We start from the raw sequence: 10,826 nt of genomic DNA on the forward strand, positions 1-10,826 counted from the left end.
AGTAGGTAAGTTTTTGTCCCTCGATCTTCTTTCTTTGGTCTCAAATTGCTTTCCCTTGTTCCCTTTCACTCCCAAGCATGTCTTTTGGACCGAAAACAAAATTTAAACAATATTAAGTACCTTTTGTCCATATTATTTACATAATTAGTTAAAAATGAATAAAAATGTATGCTAAATAACTAACTAATTATGCACATATCAAAATACCCCACACTTGACTTTTGCTTGCCCCCAAGCAAAACTGAATTTTAAACATATTAGAATCATATATGACAATTCCAATCTAACCCAGCCATTATGCCAAGACCGCAACGCATGCATTTGTGTCTAAAATTGTCCTAAGTACCCCCATACTCCAAATACTCACAATCCTCATAAACATTCGCCCACTCACCCCGAACTATGCTCATTTTATGCATCCCTCCGAATCCATCCGCAGAAAACCTCTTACCCTCAAGGTATTTTTAATTGAGCAACCCAAGCATACATAATCTAGAATTACAACTTTTCGATACTACTATAGAGCTCTTTTGAATTCTTTACTTCCTTGATAATTTGATCTTTAATCTCTTTGAATTCACCACCTTTATTGTTTGATTTTTGGTATCTTCAACTTTTGAATTTCTTCAGAATTTTGATCTTTTGATCTTCACTTTATTTGCTCCAAAATTCTTCAAACTTTTCTTGCAATTCTCTTTTTTTTTCCACATGTACCTCACTTTTTTTTCACTCAATAAACCTACATGCTTAAGCAGGGGTGCTCAATCTCAACCTTTATTGGCTAACGATAATAATTTTCCTGGATACATATCAGGTTTAGGCTGCTAAACGTATTGCATCCCTCAGGCTGAGCGGGGTCGTGTTTTTGTCTCATGATTTCACTGGAATAAGGAAGCCACAAATGCACTAGAACGTGTATAGGCTCAACTAAACATTTAGGTTTTCATGCAATCATCAACACAATTCTAATAATGGAATCCTAATTTGCTTTTACCAAAATTTTCTAATTTAAGTCCCTAAGTAATATTTTTGGTATGCAACAATTTTTTTAAAATTAGCCTAATTAAGATTCTAAATTTTCTAATATGTGACCAACCCCCTACCCCACACTTATTTTATGCAATGCCCTCATTGCATACTATGCAAAAAAAATGCAAATATATAGAGGGAATTGGAACAAACTCCCCTGGGGTAGCAGTCGATAGGTTGATAATCTCTTCTTCAGTTCCTTCTTATCTTGACTTTAGCCATGGGAACAGCTCATCCATGGCTTGGGTGTCATGTCTCGTGTGGTTGACAGCTCGAAAATTTCACGGAACAAGCTTCTTAGAAAATCTCCAGTGACAATTCTTGACAAAAAGTGGATAAATGATGCAGTGATATTACTGAAAACAGCTCTGGAGTTCGCAAATTCCCAGTCTACTCGGCGAGTAATAACGTGAACTCGGCGAGTATATCTTGACTTGGAACTGTATCATGTAGTATCTCTGGTACTCGCCGAGTAGAATTTGTACACTCGGCGAGTAGGCGCTGTATGCCCAAAACTGATCCAGTTGCTATTCCTTTCGACTCAGGTTTTGAAATTGGTAATTTCAGTGACCCTCACTCTAATTCCTTCAGCAACAACACTCTCCATTACTCTCGACTCTCACGGACACAATCCTAAGGACAAGACTCCATATTTCTCTTGAAAAACCTCTCATTCCTTAGTTGACCCTCTCAATTTAGTATGCTTCCTAATCTTCTATCCTTGAAAAATAAACAACTAAAAGTGAAAGTAATAACCATCCCAACAGAAAATAAAAATCATCCAAGTGTTTGACAATTGTTCTAAACATAACAAAACATCACACAAAACAAAAAAGAAAATTCTTCATCCTTAGTCTTCCATGTCAGCTCCTCCTGCACCACTTCCTCCTTCTCCATCTCTTCTTCCCATTCGCTCGTCCCAACTCATAATGTATGGATATCCGGGCCCGGGTCTTGGGGCAATATTCATCTGTTGAAAGAGGTATCCAAGATATTGGTTAATATAATTCACCCCTTGTCCAATGTCATCCAAGTAGCGTCGGTACTCCAATTGATTCCATCCATCATTATCCTCCTCAACCAGAATAACCGGTGGGTCTTCCCGCACCCGCTCGCTACATTGTCGGACCTGCCTTCCCGGCTCCTCGGGAATTGTCGGCTCATCTTCATGCGGAATGGTGAACGAGTCACCAAATTTCTCAACCATCTGTGCCCTCCGATATAGTGCAATGTTGAATGGTGGAGGGTGGATAACCGTGAGTGCCCGAGCTTGTTGCATATCTAGGATCCCATACGACTTCGATAGCCTAGTCACAAACATGCCTCCATTGATTTTTGAGTTGACTTTTTCTTTAACCGCCTCCTCAGCAAGGAATTTGGCAATGTAATATGGGAGGTTGCAAAAAGCGTCGGGAGTAATAATACTCCATAAATAGAAGATGTCAAGGGTTGGGACCTTGTCCTAATCCTTCCTCATGTTGATGGTGCTAGCCACAAAACGGTGAATGAGGCGGTGGATTGGTGAGCGAATGTGGCCTTCTTGGGCGGTGGAAGGGATATACACCCGATTAGCGATCGTGTTCCACCATGTATAGGCCACCACTGCCTCGGGGAGTTCCTTATGGCAATTTTCCTGGAAAGTTTCAAAATCTTCAGATAACATCGTGCTCTGATCATAAATACCCAATCTTCCAAGAAAACTCAGCAATGCTGCATTGTCGCAGCTCCCCGCCCAAAGAAAAAGAAATTGTGTTGTGGTTGTAATACTCACTACCACCTCGGAATGAGATGGTAGCAAAGAATTCCTAACACAGCTCGGCATATACATGCTTTTGAATCTTGAATAGTTGTAACCAGCCATCACATGTGATGGTGGTATACCCCAAACTACATTCCTTCACCAAGTACGGTGTAAGCTCCTCCTCCAATCCCACATTTCCCAGCCACCCCCAGTCAACTGCATTTGGTAGATGGATTTCCTTTTGTTTGAGCGCCTCCAATCTGTGTTTTGGCCCTTGTTTGTGATGACTTGGAAGTGAGTTGTTGAAAAGAAAGCCATGGAATATCACTTTGGCTCCCCCCACGAAAAGACTGTCCCCTTCTGGCCATTGTACCTGCATAAGAATATCAAAAACACACAAACAAACAATACCCAGTAATTAAAAACAAATAAATCTGGTCTGAATAGTCATCTACTCGCCGAGTACACGACCTACTCGGCGAGTAGGATGAACATCGGGACTGTTTGGTGCCGGACCTGCATAAACTGTCCAAAAATCCCAATTCTTTACAGGGGTTTGTTGTTAATGAGTTATCTAACCATAAATCTAAAAGAAATTCTTCCTAATATTACCTAATTCATGTCTAAATTAAAACCCTAGAAATTTAGGAAACCCCCAAATCCGAAATCAAGCAAAATTGGGGCAAATCTATGATAAAGATTGGACCTTTGATAAGTTTAAAGTGTAAAGATGTTACCTTTTTCCTTGAATGATGAAGATTTGGTGGAGAATTGAAGAAAATCGGATGAAATCGCAAGAAATCGTTGCTGCTTGAGAATTCGCTATGCACGGCGAGTGTGGGAGTTAAATGGGTGAAAAACCCTCTTTTTTACAGACTTATATTTCATCCGTGTAAATTGGCTACTCGCCGAGTAGAAAGGTCCTACTCGCCGAGTATAAATGCTGTTACGCGTTTTATCAGGCTAGTTGGACAGGTACTCGCCAAGTTTACATGCCTACTCGGCGAGTAAACCTTGCAGTTTGAAAAAAATATGACAATTTTGAAAAATTTATGTATTTTCTCATTTTTTTAGCCATCCACCCCACACTCTAGGCATTGCTTGTCCTCAAGCAGTTATGTTCTTAAAAATAGATGAAGAAAAAGGAAAAAAATAATGAAAATAAAGAAAAGGAAAGAAAATGCAAACTTGAAACTCGGGTTGCCTCCCGAGAAGCGCTTCTTTTTAGGGAGTCATTATCTGGACTCCTCCCCTTCTACGTGGTTGCAATCCCTTCCAGCAGCAACAACTCTTCCATTCCTTCATTCCGGGGAACTCCTTCTTCATACTTTTTAACCCTATGCCCATTGACCTTGAAAGGCGTGCCATCTCTTGACAATAGCTCTATAGCACCATGTGGAAACACCGTCTTTACTAGAAAAGGACCATCCCATCTTGACTTGAGTTTTCCCGAGAAAAGCTTTAGTCGTGAATTGAAGAGCAACACTTTTTGGCCTTCATGAATTTCTTTATCTTTAATCCTTTTGTCATGCCACATCTTGGTCTTCTCTTTATAAAGCCATGAACTAGAGTATGCATCATTCCTCAGCTCCTCAAGAGCATTCATTTGCATTAACCGGTTGCTCTTTAGTTCCTCCGTGTTGAAGTTACACCTCTTTAAAGCCCAAAACGCCTTATGCTCTAGCTCCACCGGTAAATGGCATTGCTTTCCATAAACTAACCTATATGGTGTGGTACCAATAGGTGTTTTGAAAGCTGTACAAAAGGCCCAAAGTGCATCATCTAGCTTATCCGACCATTCCTTGCGATTGCTCCCCACCGATTTCTCCAAAATTCGCTTTAAAGCTCGATTTGTCACTTCGGTGTGTCTACTAGTTTGTGGATGGTATGATGTGGAAAACTTATGGGTTACCCCATATTTCTTTAACACCTTTTCCAATTGGTCATTGGCAAAATGTATGCCTCGGTCACTTATAAGGGCTTTCGGGACTCCAAATCATGAAAATAATTTCTTTAAAAACCGCACCACCACCCGACCGTCATTTGTTGGTAAAGCTTGTGCCTCCGCCCATTTGGATACATAATCCACCGCCACTAGTATGTATTTGTTTCCTTTAGACATGGGAAATGGTTTCATGAAGTCAATTCCCCCCACATCAAATACCTCGCACACTTGGATACTATGTTGTGGCATTTCATTTCGAGATGAAATGTTTCCCACTCTTTGACAAGCATCACATTCTTTGACAAATTGGGTTGCGTCTTTAAAAATTGTGGGCCAATAAAACCCAATGTCAAAGATCTTCTTTTCCGTGTAGTGTGCTCCATGATGTCCACCCGTGGGCCCGCTATGACAATGCTCTAATATTTTCCGGCTTTCCTTCCCGAATACGCATCTTCGTATGATCCCATCCGCACAACTCCGGAAGAGGTATGGCTCGTCCCAAAAGTAATATTTTAAATCGGAAAAGAATTTCTTCTTTTGTTGACTGCTAAAATCTTTCGGGATGTATTTTGTAGCTAAATAATTAGCTATGTCTGCGAACCATGGCTCTTCTCCCACGGTCACCATAATGTACTCGTCCGGGAAATCGTCTCCATCTTTATCTTCTTGCAATTGCGGGTTCTCCATCCTCGACAAGTGGTCAGCTGCTACATTCTCCATTCCTTTCTTGTCTCGTATCTCTATGTCGAACTCTTGAAGAAGTAGCACCCATCGTATCAGTCTTGGCTTGGCATCCTGTTTTGCAAACAAATACTTGATAGCCGAGTGGTCTGTAAAAACAGTAGTTTTGGATAAAACCAAGTAAGGGCGGAATTTGTCAAAGGCATACACCACATCTAATAATTCCTTTTCAGTGGTGGTGTAATTCTCTTGGGCTGAATTTAGAGTCTTGCTAGCATAATATATGGGTCGAAAGTGCTTATCAACCCTTTGACCAAGGACAGCTCCTAATGCAAAGTCACTAGCATCACACATAATCTCAAATGGTAAATTCCAATTTGGTGCAATAATGATCGGGGCATTAGTTAATTTTTCCTTTAAACATTCAAATGCCTCAAAACATTCTTTAGTAAAAGTAAATGGTGCATCTTTTAGTAGTAATTGTGTTAGAGGTCTAGTTATTTTGGAAAAATCTTTTATGAAATGCCGGTAAAAACCCGCGTGTCCTAGAAAACTCCTAATGCCCTTCACATTAGTTGGTGGGGGTAATTTGGCAATGGTGTCAATCTTTGCCCGATCCAGTTCAATTCCCTTTTTGGAAATTTTGTGGCCCAAAACTATACCCTCCTTGACCATAAAGTGACATTTCTCCCAATTGAGGACCAAGTCGGTTTTTTCACACCTAGCAAGCATTAAGTCAAGATTTGTGAGACAATCATGGAAAGAAGATCCAAAAACGGAAAAGTCGTCCATAAAAACTTCCATTAATTTTTCCACTATATCGTGGAATATGGCTGTCATACACCTTTGAAAAGTCGCGGGTGCATTGCATAGCCCAAAGGGCATGCATCTATAAGCAAAAGTCCCACTTCGGCAAGTGAATGTGGTATTTTCTTGGTCCATTGGGTCTATGGGTATTTGAAAATAACCCGAGAATCCATCTAGAAAGCAATAGTAGCGATAATCGATGCACACTCTCCAATCAATAAAAGGTAAGGGAAAATGGTCTTTACGAGTGGCATCGTTTAGCTTTCGATAATCGATGCACACTCTCTAACCGGTTACCATTCGTTTCAGAATTAGCTCGTTCTTTTCGTTGGTTATGACCGTCATCCCTCCTTTCTTGGGCACCACTTGAACCGGACTCACCCACAGACTGTCGGAAATGGAATAGATAATTCCTGCATCTAAGAGTTTGATCACTTCCTTCTTGACTACTTCTTGCATGTTTGGGTTTAACCTTCTTTGGTGCTGTACAACCGACTTTGCTCCTTATTCTAGATTGGTCTTGTGGGAGCAATAAGATGGGCTTATTCCCTTGATGTCGGTGATGCTCCATGCTATGGCCCGCTTCTGTTTCTTCAACACTTGCACGAGCTCTTCCTTTTCAGAATTGGACAGGTCAACGGCTATTATTACAGGCTTTTGGTTGCCTTCTTCAAGGAAAGCATACTCCAAATGTTCTGGTAAAGTTTTGAGCTCTGATTTTTGGTTCTGACTGTTGGACTCGCCGAGTGCAGGTAGGGTACTCGGCGAGTTGGTGGTTGTATTCACGACTTCTGCCTTTTTTTAGAGAGGAACTCGGCGAGTAGATCGGTCCTACTCGGCGAGTAGGACTGTCAGTGTTCTTCACCAATTCTTCATAATCCGCTTCTTCTAGCAGTCTTTCAATTTCCATCAAGTCTTTTTCTGGATCAAATTCTTCATCATCAGTTGTGAACTTGATGGAATCTTCAGTTATGCATTCCTCCAATAATTCGTCTAACATATCAATTGAGAATGCCGTGTCGTCACTGTTCCTTGAATACTTCATAGCTTGGTCTACCCCAAATGTGACTGAATCTTCTCCTACCCGCAAGGTGAGCTTCGAGTCCCTCATGTATACTATAGCACTTGCCGTGTTGAGGAAGGGCCTTCTAAGGATGATTGGCACTTGTGGATCCGCCTCCCTGTCTAGAATGATAAAATCAGCGGGAAAGACGAATTTGTCCACCTTGACTAGTATGTCTTCGCATATGCCTCTTGGGAAGGTGACTATCTTGTTTGCCAAATGAATTGCCATGCGAATTGGCCTAGGTTCCGGGAGATCCAGCTTCTTAAAGAATGAGTATGGCATTAGGTTCACACTTGCTCCCGAATCGGCTAAGGCATGAATGGTGGCCAAGTTGCCAAATTGGCAAGGTAAAGTCAAACTCCCCGGATCACCTTTCTTCTTTGGTAGCTATTTAGCATAGCAGCCGAGCAGTTTTCATTGAGTACTACCTTCTTCACTTCTTCCATCTTCTTTCTATTAGTGAGAAGTTCCTTAAGGAACTTTGCATACTTGGGCATTTGCATGACGACTTCAATGAAGGGTATGTTGATTTGAAGATTCTTGATATGATCTAGAAACTTCTGATACTCCTCTTCCTGCTTCTCCTTCTTAGCTCGGGCTGGGTATGGCATGGGAGGCTGGTAAAGTTTTTCAGAAATCTGGTCGTTGGGATTTTGTGATGTACTCGCCGAGTCCATACGTGGTACTCGGCGAGTAGGGCTGTCAAATTGTATGTCTTGGTTCTCTACTTGCTTTTCTGCCTCCTCCTTCTGTGATTTCTTGGATGACTCAGTATGAATAGGTGCCATGGAAGTGATTATCTTCCCACTTCTTGTTGTGACTATGTTTATGTGCGCGCCTCGTGGGTTATTTTTAGTTTTGCTAGGAAGTTCGCCTGGTGACCTTTGGTTGATTTGTTGAGCAAGTTGCCCAAGCTGCATTTCTATATTGTGGATAGATGCTTGCTGGTTCCTAAGCATGGTCCTTATTTCTTGAATTGCAGCATCATGATCACTATGTCTTCTTTTCTGAAGCAGCTACAAATTTGGTGAGCATTTCTTCCAAGCTTGGCTTCCTTTCTTGCACCGGCTCCTCCTTTTGGTAGAACCCTCTCCCTTTTTGCCTAAACCTTTCCTCCTTGGCTTTCTTGTACTCTTCATACGGGAGCCATTCTTTCTTTTGTTTGTGCTAGTCTTCATCATATCGGTCTCCACTTGAGTAACACACTTGCACCTTCTTGTTGCCATTCTCATTTAAGTCACAGTCTCTAGTGAGGTGAGACCCATTGTAGTTTTCACAACCCACCCGAATAGCATGGTTTTTAGCATAGCCATGACCGCGGATAAGTCTTCAGTAGCTGCATAAGCGGCTCCCCTAGTGACATCATGTTTAGGGTTGTGGTATTCTCTAGAGTGTTTAGAGAATTCTTCAATCAATTCTTTGATCACCGGGGGTGGCTTCTTTGTGAGCGGGCCTTGCGGGTCTAGTAACTGCCTGGTTGTGACATTGACTCCATCAAAGAAGATGGAGACTTCTTGCTGGCTGTTTAGGTCATGGTGTGGGCAGTTTCTTAGTAAGCTCTTGTACCTGTCCCATGCTTCATATAGCGACTCTACAGCTTGTTGTTCAAAGTTAGCAATGGCCTTCTTCAACTTGGCTATCTTGGAAGGTGGGCAAAAGTGATCAATGAATTCTTCTTTCATCTTGGCCCAAGTTGTGACTGATCCGGGGGGAAGTGACTTGAGTCAGTCTTTTGCAGCACCTTTGAATGTCACCGAAAGCATACGAAGTAGCTGAGTCTTGCGGGGGACATTTGAAACATTGAAGTAATCAGCTACATCATTGACTTCGTCCAAATGCTTGTAGGCATCTTCATGGTCTTTTCCATAAAACGGTATTTATTTAAGTAAAGCTAGGATATGACCCTTTAGCTCGAAAGTAGCAATCGCGGGAATTGTGGGTTGCACAAGTCCCGGGCCAGTGTCGTCGCGCATCGTCTTCTTCCATTCTCCCATGGGGATTTCATCAATGTTAGCCATTGTGATATCTAACTCTTCCTCGGAATCGGTTTCGTGCTCGTATGTATGCTCCTCTTCTTCCTCAGTCTCGTACTCGATATCTTCTTGAATTGGGTCCTCGATTGTCAAAGAGGCACTGGATGCTCCTGATTTGCTGCTCTTCTTTTTCCCAAAAACAGTCTTCAAATTGGACAAAGGTGACTTCTTTGGTGTACTTGAGCTCTCCACGTCCTTTCCTTTGTTTCTTTTCAATGCGGATTCGGGATCTTCAAACGGGGGAACCAGCGGGGTGTTTGATCCTCTGGTCATGAAAGTCCTGAAATAAACAAGATAAAAACGTAAAAAGAACAAAAAAAATGTACTAAAAAAATCGAAAACTAATCTGTCAAATACGCTTGTACTCGCCGAGTAGGTGCGACTGCACTCGGTGAGTATCAGTGTAATTTTGAAAAAAATTTAAACTTAATTTTAAAACTAAAACAGAAGCTAAAACCTAATTTCTAACTACTAAATTGCAATAAATTAACTTCGTGCCAGTAAACTCACACAAAGGATCGAAAAAATTAGGGATTAGATTAATTATTTAGAACCGTTCCCCGGCAACGGCGCCAAAAACTTGATGTGTGGTAAATGCACTTGTTTTATTCCTACTTTTTATTAATAAATTTAGCACACAAAGGCAGTGAACCTGTCTTTTAGTGGTATAGTTTAGTAAGTAAGGTATCGAACTCAGGGAACGAAAAATTAAACTAATAGCTAATTTTGACTAAGCAATTAATGAAAGTAAAAAGTTTTTCTTCTAGTTTTACAAGACTAGAAACTTAAGCACACCATAAAACACTTAACTAAATAACTAAAGCAAACAACTAATTCACCAAATTTGATAAAGATGTTTCTATTTAGGTTCAACCAATTCACTCCTATGGTTATTTTGTATTTATGATAGATTAATTGTTATTGGCTACCAATTATAGTGGTTAGGTTCATGTTCATTACTCCTAACCCTTAGATAATTAATTAATTCAAGCAGTGATCAAGTTTTTAAACTAATTAATTCCCTAGATTAATAATTTGGATTAAATAAGATTTGTAGTGGTTAATCAATTGAGTGGTTCAATTAACCTCTTGTTTGATGGTTTCTCAAACAAGCTCACACATTAATCTAACTATTGTCTCATTAATCTTAGTTTCATAATCATTATTACTAAGCATATGATTTAGTGTTCACATAGACATATGAGGTTAACAACTAAGAGATGTTCATGCAGCTTAATTGTCTTCCAATTAACAGAAAATAATTATGATTAATGCATAAGGTTCTTTAACAAACTCAATTTAATAGATCACCAATAAACAATTAATCAAAAGCTAAGAATTAAACCATAGGAGTTCCTTGGTATTCCCCAAACAGAAACAAAAACGTATTTAGCTCATAGTTGCAGTAAAAACAAACACAAAAACAAGTTTAGCTAGATTAAACATACTCAATTCCTAAAGCTAAGTGGAATGATTAACCTAGTTGCTTCAATTCTTCAAAAGGTTGAAGATTAGAATTCCTCA

General features: G+C 40.4%; 1 non-coding gene across 1 annotated transcript; it reads left to right on the top strand.

Moving 5' to 3' along the window:
• The first annotated feature begins 8,796 nt into the window (after window positions 1-8,796).
• On the top strand, window positions 8,797-8,903 carry LOC111879035 (small nucleolar RNA R71). The gene has a single exon (XR_002845994.2). It is a non-coding gene; the product is annotated as a small nucleolar RNA R71 (small nucleolar RNA).
• Window positions 8,904-10,826: the final 1,923 nt, after the last annotated feature.

Source organism: Lactuca sativa, chromosome 9, assembly GCF_002870075.4.
Source record: "Lactuca sativa cultivar Salinas chromosome 9, Lsat_Salinas_v11, whole genome shotgun sequence".
NCBI lineage: Eukaryota > Viridiplantae > Streptophyta > Magnoliopsida > Asterales > Asteraceae > Lactuca > Lactuca sativa.